The following is a 14,522-nucleotide window of genomic DNA, read 5'->3' as shown; positions in this document are numbered from 1 at the left end:
TTTTGAACTCCGATAAAACCATTTTTTGTTTGAGCATCAGTTGAAATGCCACCAATTGTTGGTTTATGGACTGGAGAAGAGGTTAGGGATGCAGATTACAAAGCTAGGTGGAGAGATGCCAAATATTCCTTTTTGTATTATTTTCTTTTAAAAGAGAATTCTATTCTTAAATGTTGGTGCCATGGTAGAGATATACTCTCTCTCTCTCTCTCTCTCTCTCTCTCTCTCTCTCTCTATATATATATATATATATATATATATATATATATATATATATATATATATATATATATATATATATATATATATATATATATATATATATATATTCCATGTCTATCTATCCCTTCTCTCCACATCCCTCTTCTTCTCCATCTACATATCCATCTCTATCTTCCTCTTTATGTCCATCTCCTTACCCCTCTATCTGTCCCTTTTTCTATCCTTGCAACTCCCTCTCTTTCCCTAGATCCTTATTGTAAACATAGCATGAGGTTATTGATAATGGATCTTGATTATCTTTCTAATTTAAAGGTTTTGTTTAAGTTTTGATATTTGAAAGTGGATACATCACTTCCTCATGGAGACCTTTGTTGTACAAACAACATCATTTGCTAAATACCCTATCAAATGACCTCGTTTACTACACAACTATATACAAAAAATAGACCAAAAAATTCCTTAATTGACCTTCCACACCTATTCCGCATACCCATTGCACACCAAAGTGCAATTGCTAGTTTTTACGCTGAAGGCATACCCTTTATGAAAAGATGGGTTAACTTTCCAGATCGACGGCTCACAACATGCAACAAGCATGCAAGACGATTGGAAAGTAGCTGGTCGTTAGATTTCTCATCCGTTTTTTTCCCTCTCCCGTCCGTTGTCATTTTTCCTTTCCCGACATTCTTCGTTCATCGTCAGCGGAGCATGCATGAAGTTACATTACTTTGGGAAAGCCAAACGTTTCCGCTAATCGAGGAACATGCTTGAGTGTGTACATAAAGAAGAAAAGTACACGTGTAAAGAAGCTTTTTCACTTGCACGGACAATAATCATTTTTCCGATTAAATTATTAGCCAAATTAAGTTACTCAAGCCGGTAAATCTTTCCGTCACTCACATCTGAAAATTGTTTTGACACGGAAATTAATATATTCTCCCAAACGAGTAGGTTAAGAGGGAAGTGTGTGTTGTACAATGGTTTGGATCGCTTTTCAAAACAAGTCATTCTTGAGATCCATGATTTTAACCTCGGTATTTTGAAGATACCTACTTAGAACATGAAAAGCTATATAAGCCGGCTGAAAATAATGTAAGGCTAAAGTGGGATGCTCTCCTATTCTAATACATGCCTTATTACCTAGCAAGGATTGAAATAGTTTTGTTTTATTTTGGGTGAGTCGGTGGAGTTTAATAAGACTCGGGCATGTGTATGTATCTTTAGGAATCTCTTAATCCTATGGGAAATAGCTATTAAATTAAATAAAAAGAAGCCTCCATGTGAGTACTTGTTCTAAAAGGCTCATCATTTTTAAGTTATCTTCTTAACGTTTTCCAAGGTAATCTACTTCCTTGGCCAAAGAAATAAATTAAAGTATGGTTTATATTTCTATAGTAAAATGAGGAATACAAAACAAGCTTATAATGAGATAGATTCAATTAAAGTTTATAATTATAATTTAAATGGATATAAGTAATGATAATAGAGGATTTATTTTAAATGGTTGAAATATTATAATATGTATGAATTAAAGGAGGTTTATATGATTATTTAAATATAATAAATAATTTGTTATTTTTTATTTATGATTTATTTATCAATTGATTGAATTAATGTGGTTTCATATTTAATTTATTTGTATTCGTCAATCACTATAATTTAATTAATAATTTTTCAACCTTTCTAGATATCCCAAATCAGGCGGCTATAGGTCTCTCTTTATATATACCACAAGATTGTTGTTTTAACTAAAGCTAATGGGCAAACAATAGATGGAAAAAGAACATGCGCCACCAATGTAGGGAACTTACATGGGTTTCTATTAGTATGGAAACAACTTGGAACTCTAGCGAGCTGCGAAGGAATAAACCCCCAAATCCAACGGTGAATCTGTTTGTAGACATTGATTGTCTGGCACAGATAAAGTTGACTGATTTGACTTCTACTGTGGATTTTGACATGGACTTTAACTGTTATGTCTAGTCGAGTGATTTTGCAGCCTCACGATTCCCGACTCCATCCATTTTTAATTGCACCGATAAATTTTCTATAGATATCAATGTGCCGCATGGTGAGTTTGTCACGTTTTGTTCGTCTTTCCTCCTAATTTTCGTTGGACGATGGCGACAACATCTACGGAGAAAGTGAGTCAGACTTTGCATGTACAAACAACGAGGATGATAAAAATCAATGGATCAAACGGTTTCAATCATCTTGCATGGACTTTTGAAAACTGAGTCATTGATTTAGAAACATAATTTTGTCCATTTCAAATAAGGAAACACCTTAGACACAAAAAAATAAAAATATAAAATATAAAAAATAATAAAAAATAATTCATTTAATCTACTATTTTTCATCATTATGTCAATATTTTATCCATTCACTGTTTCTTCTAATCATACTGAAATGCCCTTTAAATTTAAACCAATCCTTCAGAAAACCTTTACTAGCCAAAAACCCCCATCTGCATATTCACGGAAAGTAAAGAGAGCAGCCTAACAACACAACTACAAAAGGAATGGTAGGTAGTCGCATTTTTTGTCGCAAACTGAGGGTGGGGCGTACTGTTGCAGAAACAATAAAAGACTACTCATGATGAAACGTGGTTCGTCGGCATTGGGACATCTTTGAGATTGATGCTTGTCGTTTCCATCTTCTTCTCCGTGTGGAAAATGAATCGTTAGGCATCTCTCCTAAATTGTGCTCAAAGTGGCCAAAAATGGCCCAAATGTGACTGCACAGTTTACGTGGCTCCCGATATGGCTGTCGTGCACTAGACTGACATCGAATATCGGGGAGGAAAAGACGAAACTGGTGGGAGTTTCAAGAAACTTAATATTAGATAATATCCACTGTGATCTCCATTATTATATAGATAGATGATTTGTTTCGTAGGCTATATTTAGCCTCTTTCTTCTTCTTCTCTATAGATACATGAGAGCTGATGCAGATATTTTATTTCGAACACCCTCTTGTGTCCTTGGGTACAGTCAGGGCAACTTGCTACTGACTGTACAGGGCAATTTGGGCAATGTGCCCAAATGTGACTGCAGAGTTTGATATGCCTGTCGTGCACTAGACTGACATCGAATATCGGGAAGGAAAAGACGAAACTGGTGGGAGTTTCAAGAAACTTAATATTAGATAATATCCACTGTGATCTCCATTATTATATAGATAGATGATTTGTCTCACAGGCACAGTCAGGGCAACTTGCGTGGTGCGTTTGCAGTGTTGGAGAGGTGAAGGCCAGGGGAGTTTATACCCTACTCTCCCTCCTATATAAACCCACTCCCACCGCTCCACTTTTCATAGCGAAAACACACGATTCTCTGTGTGTTGAGTGTCTTTTGCAGTTGTCTTGTTAGGCTTTCATCTTTATTTTTGCACAAATTCTTTGAATTTTAGTTAAATTTGTTTCTGCTATGCGCTGAGAGTCACAGGGTGTTTGAAGGGACTCTTTTCTTTCTGTGTTTCTGTTCTGTGCTCTGCGCTGAGAGTCACAGGCTGTTTGAAGGGAGTTATTGGGTGCATTTTAAGAGTGTTTCGAAGAAGTGTTTTTACCTATTGTCTACGTTTTCTGTTGATTTTCCATGTTGTGCAGGAAATGTCGGGTGCTTCAAATGTTAAAGCTTATAGAAGGTCTTATAAATGGAATTGTGATAATGTTTTGAACTTTTTTGTGTGGGGTGAGAATGTCATAGGGGTCCTCCTTCTAATTCATTGTGGGTAATCTTTTCATTGTCTTTCTTAAGAATGCAGAAATCAGGAATAGCACCCCTACCCCTCTATAATTTGATGGAGGCGGCATGTTTGGTCAAAGCATTTAATCATTACTTTTTGTTTTATATGCCATGGCCGATTTAGGGTTAAATGTATTTTTGTTTTTTATTGCAGGGTGCACGTATCCCAGATATTTCTAACACTTCCGATTTTTTTAGTTTTATATAATAAAATATGTTTTCTATAGTTTATGGTTTTATTAAAAAGTATTATATTTTAAGTTTTGGATGAGATGAAAGTAATTAATGATTATATTTAGCATTTTAATGGTGTGTTGATGGAATTAATTATTTAATATAATTTAAAATTTATATCTTTTTATTAGTAATAATAAATTTTTCATTTTAGTTAGATGGTTATATGTATACAAAGTTAATATAAATTAAGTTTTAAGATAATGTTATATAATACAAAGACATTATAAATGAATATAAAGAAAATGAACATTTGAAGATTGTTGATGATAGAAGAAATTAGGAGAGGGAGAGACTTCAAAAATTATGGAAATGAAGACTATTAAAGAAGATGGGCATTTTTAAATCTTCAATATTCATTTTTTTTAATTTTCTTTCATAATGTCTTTGTATTAAGTAATATTTTTTTTTGAAATTTTGTTTATATTGATTTTGTATACATTATGATTATCTAACCAAAATTGAATAATTTTTTGTTAATAATAAAATATTTGTATGTTATAAATTATGATCAATGCTTTGATATTATCACTACTATTAGGTTGTTTCTTTATATTGTGTGTCCATATGTGTTGTACAGGAAAATTTTATCATCCTTTAGCTTGAAGTTACTCTATGGAAACTTGATATTATGTTGGTGCTTCATGTTGAACCTCACAAAACTATTAAATTCTTGATCGGGTATATATGTTTTCTAAACAAAATAATCTTTTTATTATTATAAGCTTATACATTTCTAAGTAAACATTATTTGGATGATATTACTTGAAAATTTTCATAATATTTTTTAATTTTAAGATTATACATTGAGTAATCTTTATATGGATGATATTGCAGAAAAAACCTCTACCTTGAATTGCTTGTAGAGAAGCTTGGATTATATTGGTGCTTCATGTTGAAGCTCAAAAATCATATAATTGTAGATCAGGTATATGTTTCTTCTCCACAAGATAATATTTATTTTATTATAAATTTATACATTTCTAATTAATCATTATTTTGGGCATTGCAGGAGAAGTGGATCCCAAATCTTGAAGTGCTTCTATGTAAACTTGGTATTATGTTGGTGCTTCTTAGATTGAAGTGGCTCTATAGAAAATTCATATCTTGCTGAGCTCAAAAGAACATATAATTTTGAAGTGCTTCTATGTAAACTTGGTATTATGTTGGTGCTTCTTAAATTGAAGTGGCTCTATACAAAATTCATATATTGTTGGAGCTCAAAAGAACATATATTGCTTGTTGATGAATGTGTCCAGAATTATCAATATTCTTTTTAAACTTGTTAATATATTGTCATTTATCTTACAATATGAAATATAGCCTTTTGGTCTATTCATTTATTGAAGTTTTTATATATAAAAATGATATCATATTTCAATCCCTTCTCAATTTGAAATCCAAATGAATCATTTTTTAAGTAAAAATTATTGATAATTTTTCAATTTACATTAGCTTTCAATTTATTTTTTATCAATAAAAAATATACATTTTTACATTATTTTATATTTAAAAAGTGTTCAAGTGATAAAAATTCAGGTTGAAAATAAAAATTTGATATGTAGAGAGAAGATACTCAAAATTATAATATAAACTTTTTAACTCAATGTAAGTAAAGAGTTATAGATATGAAATACTAACAAGCGTATCTATCTTAGATAATTTTATATAAAAATTGTTAAGAGATAGTTTTTTAGGTATATATTCTACTTACATTGTCTAACAAGTGCCACTTAGTGGCGAGTACTTTTGTGTAGATTTGTAATAGTAATTTAATATGTTATTTGCAAACAATTAGAAAATAGAAGAGATTATTAATTTATCCTGTATTAATTATATTCAATGAATAGCTAATCAATCGAACTAGTACATACCAAAATTTTCATTATTCATCCAAGTAGTCATAATCAAAACATCTCCACAATTTTTTATTTATTTTTCATTATTATATTGTTATAATGAACCCTAATAAAATTTGCATTCAATAGTAAGGGTTAGAGTTTAAATAACACTATTAAGTAATTAGGATTGGTATTCAACTATGTTTAGGGTTAAAGTTACAATTTTTGTTATGGTTCAATTTAATTTTTGTTTGGTTTAGTGTTTAGTTATATTTAATGTTGGGATTTAATATTATGTATAGATTATGTAACTTGACATAGTTTTAAATTATTTTTTAAGTTAATTCATTTACTCTTAATTATAATATCATTCAATTAGTTTTATAGTTTCCGGCAAAATTAAAAAATAAACATGGAAGGAAAAAATTATTGATCTAATTGGTGAAAAAATAATTGAATAATAACAAGTTAATAAAAATTGGGTTGAACCGATTGCAATAGTACTAGCCTAACGACAAGCACTAATACGATATGCTAGTAGCATCTATAATAGCAGTTAATGAAAATTGGGTTGAACCAATTGCAATAGTACTAGCCTAATGACAAGCACTAATAAGATATGCTAGTAGCATCTATAATAGCAATATGTAACCACAACATTATTTGAATGAAATTAATAATTTATAATTCAAATTTAATAATATTATTATTTGAAATATATTTTATGCGCTATGTTTATTATGTTTCTAACAAAAGTATATATATATATATATATATATATACACACACACACACACACACATATATGCATATCTTATGCTTCTAACAAATATACATATGTATATGTATACACATATACATGCATATATGTATATTTACATCTATACATATTTATTTATATACATATATGTACACAGATATAAATATCCAGACATATGTATTTGTATATGTTTATACACATACACATATACATACACATACACATACACAAATTTCATACATATGGATGCATATGTATGTGTGTATATACGTCTCTACCTTTTTTTAATCGAAATGGTAACAAGAGAGAGTGAAAGGCTCAAACCTATAAATTATCAATAATCAACAATGTAGAAATGATTACATTTTATGGCTTTATAAAGCCATTCAACTTATTAACCACCTAAACCACTAACTACCAATTAACTCATAACTAATATTTAACTTTAAAAAAACATCTAATAAATTATTATTATCATCTTAATTTATTACTTATCAGTTTTATTCTATGTCATGTACTATAATTATTAATGCCCCTCTTTAGTTGTGAAATTAAGAATTTATTTTGGAGTTGCAATACCAACAATTGACATGCCTCAACAAACGCCCTCTTTGATGAAATTTTTTATTGGATGTAAGTTTCTAAATTTTTTGGATCCAATTACAATGTGAAAATACAAAATCTATCACACCCCTATGGCTCCATAAAAATAATTAAAATTGACAATTCAAATACCTATGTCTTTTATCACACTACAAAATAAATATGATTATTATTCTCAAATTATTTTTTGGTTTTGTGATTCTACTCAATAGCTTTCAAAAAAAACATTTTTTGAGTTTTGTGAATAAATAATAAAAATATCATAGTTTAAGAGAGACTTTGTTAAACCGTAATTTTAAAATCAAAACAATATACCAGCAATAGAATGACACCTAATGAGAACATGATTCCTCCTTTGCACAAACTAAATATTCATAAATTAGAATCAAAATAAATCCATACCATTATTGAAATAAACAAACCCTCATAACTGAAAGATAAAAAAAATTCTTCTCAACCACCTTATTCTCCTACATTTTTCCACAACCCCATGGATCCTTGCAACTTTTGATATAGATACAATGAATATTATGGAAGAAAACATTATAGAAAGAATATACACAATAGGAAAGAAAGATGATGCACATTAATAGTGGATGTCAATGAGATAAGTGTGTGATATGTGGTATCCACTATTATCGCTAAAAAAAGTGCAAGAAGAGTAAATGATATAAATTCCATATTCCATACAAGTCGTTTAATTCTTGTCTTTACAAAAAGTAGATGGAGATAAAAAAAATATAGTGGGGTCCTAGAGGTCCTTAGTATCCACTAATTCATTGCCCTAATCAACTTGACAAACAAATCATGAGTGGAGTGAAATTTAGAGTCCTATTACGAAACATTCTTTAATACCATATTAAAAAATGGTAGCGAAAATAATATATTAGAAAAACTAAACCATTGTTGAATAGAATAAGACACATAAAAGGAGATATTTATTAGATTTGGTTGCATAATCAAGCTACATTATATTTTATTTGTATATATAACCATTGGTTTCCAATACAAACTACCTATAGAAATAACTTTCCAAAAATAACTTACATTTATTTATTAACTAAACTATAAACTAACCTTTATTTGTAATATAGATTTGTATAGTAATAAGTTGAAGATGGAGAGCAGGAGCATGGAAGGGGGAGATATGGTTTCAGGTGGTGGAGGCATTGCGAGGGATTTTAAAGCGGAAGATGGAGAGGCTAATGAAGATGGCCATGGGCTGTTTGTTTCTATCCTATCTTTTCATAGGGTTTTGATGGTGGTTCATGGGCCTGGTGTGGCCATGGTTAATACCCCAATGTGGATAGTTTCTTGTGTTTTCCCCTTGGTGTTGATCAATGGTGTTTAACTACTTTCCAGTATGGGGACCTTGGTGGTGGTAAGTGAGATTTGTTCCCTTAGGCCTTCCTTAGGCCGGAAGCCCTTGTGTTATTATGAGGATCCACTAACTACTAAGAGGGGGGGTGAATTAGTAGTTAAACAACTCTAATAATACTTCAAAAACACTTCAAAAACCAGTACCAGTAACTACTCAAACATACTGGCTACAAGATTTACCAAGAAGTCACATAAGTGTTCATCAACATGCAAATAAAGTAAAGATATCAAATCCACACATCAACAATGCATAACCACATGAACAAAAATATTTTTCTCGTTGAAACCCAAATGGGAAAAAACCACAGTGGGAATTAACACCCACAAAATATTTGCACTCTTTCGGAATGCGCCTGGTTAAAGGCCTAGCCCGATTAGGAGCTTTACAATATGCCCGGTTAAGAGAAGACCCTGTTAGGAGTCACCTGGTTAAGAGATTTTACCTTAGCCCTATTAGGAGCTCTACCCTTTTAGGAGTAACCTTGTTAGAGGATTTTAAACTCAAGCTAATGAGCCACCCGGTCAAGAGATTTACAAATAAGGTCTGTTAAAGTCTACCTGGTTAAGGGATTTCAAAGTGGTGTAACTGTCAGGGAACACTAGGGCAAATGATTTGATCACAACACTTCACTGCTTGCTAGTACAGATCCTTTTCAACTCAATCTCTGCTACACACATGCAAGCTCTTCAATCTGGTTCAGCACACTCTTCTTCTCAAACTCGACCTAAATACACTTTTCAACTAGGTCGGTTACAAAACCCTAGCAACATTCAAAATACATTGAATTTACATTTTAGATCATCACACATCATTACAGATCATTTACAGATTATTACAACAAATTTCAAGACAATTTCTACCGTTGAATGATCAGGTCACACATCACCGCACATCGATTTGATAAGCCATCAAACCCTTGTCACATTATACTACGCACTTCGTTGTTTCCCAAGAAATCCGATCCTTGTATCTGCTTAAATGCAATCTTATCATCACACATGGTTTCCGACACATCACTACTAAGTTATGAACATGATAAGATGCACCGCCAAACCAAAAATCATTACCAATTAAAATTTCGTTACCGGTATACATTCTTCTTCATAGAGTTTATGAGAGTAAATCATAATTCACTCAATATACTGAATAGCTGCAGAAATTTGAGAATTATGAACATCTCCCTCATGTGTTGTAAGTCCTAGTTCTACCCGTGTCACATTAAAATCTGCCTCACTAGCTTCACTTGCATCTTTTTCAACAATAGGATGGGCTACCTCAACACACAAATTTATTGATGAAGGACTAATTCCCAATCTGGATGCAACTTTTATTTTCTTGGGTTTGGTTGTCCTGTGAAGTGCATTTTCAAACACATCAAAACTAGGAGCTATCAACTGAACAATTCTCTTCTTATTTTGTAAACTCTGTTGTAACCAGAATCATGAAGATGATGGCAATGATTCTTCATTATTCACAAATGCCAAGCTTAAAGATGGATTGTTTGGAAAGAGTGGAGATTGAACTTTACTATGGACATCATTCATTTCAGCTTCCCCATGATTGGCAAAATCATCATGTTGAGTTGATGAAATAATGATAGAAGGTGAGACAGAGAGGATTTGTTGATTATCAATGCTGGGAGGATGTTGAGGTGACATACATTCCAACTCAGCTTCTAGCTCTTGGGCAAGATTCATTGTCTTTCCTTTTGTCTTTAACCTCTTTTTCTTAATGACAAAACTAACTTCACATGCCTTTGCAAGATCGTTCCCTTTTTCTGGATCTTCTCCATCATCACCTCCCTTGGATATATTTTAGTGTAGACTCATAGCTATATTTTACCTATACGAATTAGCTAGAAGAGAAGAACTTCCTTGTGCAACACTTTTATCTTTTGAAGTATTAACTTTATGTGGAGGTTGGGTTTCTATAGCCTTAATCCTCTTACTTTTAATCTATTTGAGTGTTCTTCAAACCACATAGGTTAATCTTTCTTGAATGCTTCTTATCTCTGGAAGTGACCAATTTATGGGTGGAAGAGGGAGAAAGTGAATCCTCTCAAAATAAAAAGCATCAATAAAATTAGATTCATCATCTTCAATGACATGCACCTTTATTTTAATTTTGTAATCAACTATCTGCTTGATAGTGAACCTCATCCAATCCCTTTTTTCGTACCTCAAAATCATCTTTACAGTCTTGCCATAAATCTTCTATATTAGGAAACTGCTCAAATCTGACACCAAGTTCCAACTATCCTATAGCATACCCTTTGTTATCAAAAGGAAACCTCATATCATAAGGGTACAGGTGAATCTTTTCTATGGACCTCTCGATACTTTGAGCATCTGAGTAGCTCTCATAGTTGTAATAACTGACTACAATGAGAATCTTTTTCTTTTATTCCGACAAATTTTGTTGACCTGTGCAATTTTCATGCACACCTCAATGAGGATCAACTTAACTTCAACAAACCTTGGCAACATGAGAGGGTAGCCATCATAACCTCCTATCCAGATGTATGTGAACCTTTAAAACTATATGAAGTAACTACCATACTGTTAATCCTATGAGGATCCGATTAATACTGAGAGGGGGGGGTTTATCAGTATTAAGACCTATTCAAACTTTAACTCAAAATCAAACTTATTTCAGCTTATATCAGATCTGAAACTATTTAACAAATATATCAACTTCTGTAATCAGATCTAATACCTTTATCAGATTTTCTTAACACATTAATCAAATCATTTACGAATACTTTCACCACCAAAGTAATCATATAGACTAGATCAATTCCCAACTCATTAACCTTATCAATAAGATCATGTACTTTCTCAAACAACTTCTTATCAGTACCGGTAACCTCTGATAAACTTCTGTTAAAACATCATAACCGATGTCTCAGAAATAATGTATGAAATGAAATATAAACAAAAACATCACATGAAAAATATTCCACACATGAACACCATTAGTTTTTGACGTGGAAACCCAAATAGGGAAAAAACCACAATGGGAGTTCGCACCCACAAATATTTGTACTCTTTCGAAGTACGCCTCGTTAGGAGCTTAGCCTTGTTAGAAGCTTACAATACGTCTGGTTAAGAGCAGACCCTGTTAGGAGTCACTTGGTTAGGGGATTTGCCTTGCAAATCGATTAGGAGCTTGATGATATGTTAGGATCAACCTTGTGAGAGGATTTAATACTCTTTGAGAGCTGCCCTGTTAGGGGACTTAAATGATTAAGGCCTGTTAGAACCTACCCGGTCAAGGGATTTAACCTACTGCAACTGTTAGGGAACAACAGTAAGAAAATGATCCAATTTCTTGAACTTCTCTTCTTGCTTGATCAAATCTAGTTATAAACAACACTCTACAACTCTCAAGAAAATTTCACACTTCACTTGGACGGCTTAACACATTCTCTAAGACTACCGACACAATAAATATCAACTGTGTCAACCTAAATAGCCATCTCAACTAGGTCGACCACAAAACCTAATTACATCATGAATTTACAATAAGAACACAAAAGATCATCGTAGATCTCTATCCAAATCATAACAACAAATTACAATGCAATATCAATCATTAATTGATCATAACTCATCACGAAAATCCAATCTGTATCCTCAAAACACTCTCCAAAGAATTTCATTGATTCCCAAGAAAATCTTCCTTGAATCGTGCTAAAACAGCTATTAAATCTTTCACATAGGTTGTGTTGTGTTACCAACTTTAAGTAGACTCACTGTCGATCACCATCATAACATAAATCATTACCAGTTTGATGATTTCTTCACCAGTCCTTAAACCCTACTAAAACCTTAGCAAAACTTCATCAGAAATTGAAACACGCCTTCCGATAATCATCACAAGTTCTCTTTCTATTTACATACATCTTTCCATGATACAATTTCACCATCCAAACTACAAATCACCAGTCATCGCGAATCGACCGATCCAATCAAAATAATTCAGCTTTACCGGTTAAAGTCCTAATTCATAGACTTTAAATCACTGTTGATAATCCCTATCTTCCAGTAAACTAAATCACTTAGATGAGAAAACAAAACATCAGGAACATCAATTTCCAGCAATGACAACACAAATAACTGATCATGTCATCTATTCATAAAATCTCAATCTCTTCATCACAAATAGACTTTTATCCTTTATCGGTGTAGTCATCCAACTTCAACTGCATCTCCTGATCGGCATTAGTTATGCCAAATGCCAACAATCTCTCCCTTTGGCATTGATGGAAACACTAATTAGATATATAATCAGAATACCATCATCATCATCAACTTACTTTCCGATATCACATCTTTGTCGGTTCTCCTTTTGTCATCTCCCTCTAAACCAATCCTTCACTCAACCTGATCTTCAAATTCTCACATGTTTGCCATATCTGATTTCTATTCATTTCTTCTCCCCCTTTGACAACAATGCCAAAGATGTAATATGCATCACTTGTCTTTAATTCTACTACTGCCTCTTTCATCATCTATGCTACATAAATCAGAAAAACTATAACAAAGCATTAAATCAGAATTTTACATTAGACTCGCTCCCCATAGAAGTAGCTTGTAACTTCATCAATCCTTAGTGAAAAATAAACATAAAATCAACAAGATTGATGGATCTCCATCACTTTAGTTCTTCTCGTGTATGGGTCTAACCCCTAGTTTATCTCTAAGAAACTCAAAAGTAGCCTTCGGTAAGGGCTTAGTAAGGATATCAACCAACTGATCTTTACTCTTCACATATTCCATCTTCATCTCCTTATCTTGAACTCTTTCCCTTAGGAAGTGATACTTCAATTCAATGTGCTTGGTTCTAGCATGTTACACAATATTTTTAGTAATGTTGATTGCACTTATATTATCATAATAGATAGTCATCGGTTCTGACATATCTATCTTGAATCTTTCTAGCACATGTCTCATCCATATTGCCTGTGTGCAATTCATGGATGCAGCTACATACTCAGCTTCAACTGTAGATTGAGAAACACAAGTTTGTATCTTGCTCGTCCATGCCACTAATCTTCCTCCAAGAAGAAAAGCTCCACCAGTTGTGCTTTTCCGATCATCCACATTAACTGCCCAATCACCATCAGTAAAGACATCCAGAGTAAAATTAGCTTTATAGGGATACGATAAACTATAGTCTACTATGCCTTTGCGATACTGAAAAATTCTCTTCACAGCTACCATGTGACTCTCTTTAGGGTCTTTTTGAAATCTAGCCACTAATCCAACAACATGAGTAATGTCCAGTCTGCTATGGACAACATAGTGTAGCTTGCCAATCATAGATCTGTACTCTTTTTCCCTAACATCAGGGGAATCATCTTCCTTTGACAACTTGCAACCAGTCACCATCGATGTCTGTACCGGTTTGCAGTCTTCCATGCCGAAAGTCTTCAACACCTCTTTGATATACTTGGTCTAAAAAATAAAGATACTACCATCCAGTTGTTGAACCTGTAAGCCAATAAAGAACTTAATTTCACCGATTAGAGACATTTCAAATTCCTTTTTCATTATATCAGCAAAGTCCATATGCATATCATCATTTCCACCAAAAATTATGTCATCAACAAACACTTCTTCTATTAGCATATTGTCTTCATCAGTCTTCAAATAAATATTGTTGTCCTCACTGGTATGTTGGAATCCAATCCTGATCAAATGTGCATGTAATGTCTCATACCATGCTCTCGG

General features: G+C 32.6%; 1 long non-coding RNA gene across 1 annotated transcript; it reads left to right on the top strand.

Moving 5' to 3' along the window:
- The first annotated feature begins 3,554 nt into the window (after positions 1-3,554).
- Positions 3,555-5,481, top strand: LOC131037872 (uncharacterized). The gene is made up of 3 exons (XR_009104318.2): positions 3,555-4,883; positions 5,040-5,130; positions 5,215-5,481. It is a non-coding gene; the product is annotated as an uncharacterized LOC131037872 (long non-coding RNA).
- The last annotated feature ends 9,041 nt before the right edge of the window (positions 5,482-14,522 follow it).

Source organism: Cryptomeria japonica, chromosome 5, assembly GCF_030272615.1.
Source record: "Cryptomeria japonica chromosome 5, Sugi_1.0, whole genome shotgun sequence".
NCBI classification, from domain to species: domain Eukaryota; kingdom Viridiplantae; phylum Streptophyta; class Pinopsida; order Cupressales; family Cupressaceae; genus Cryptomeria; species Cryptomeria japonica.
This window is presented reverse-complemented; position numbering and strand designations above follow the sequence as displayed.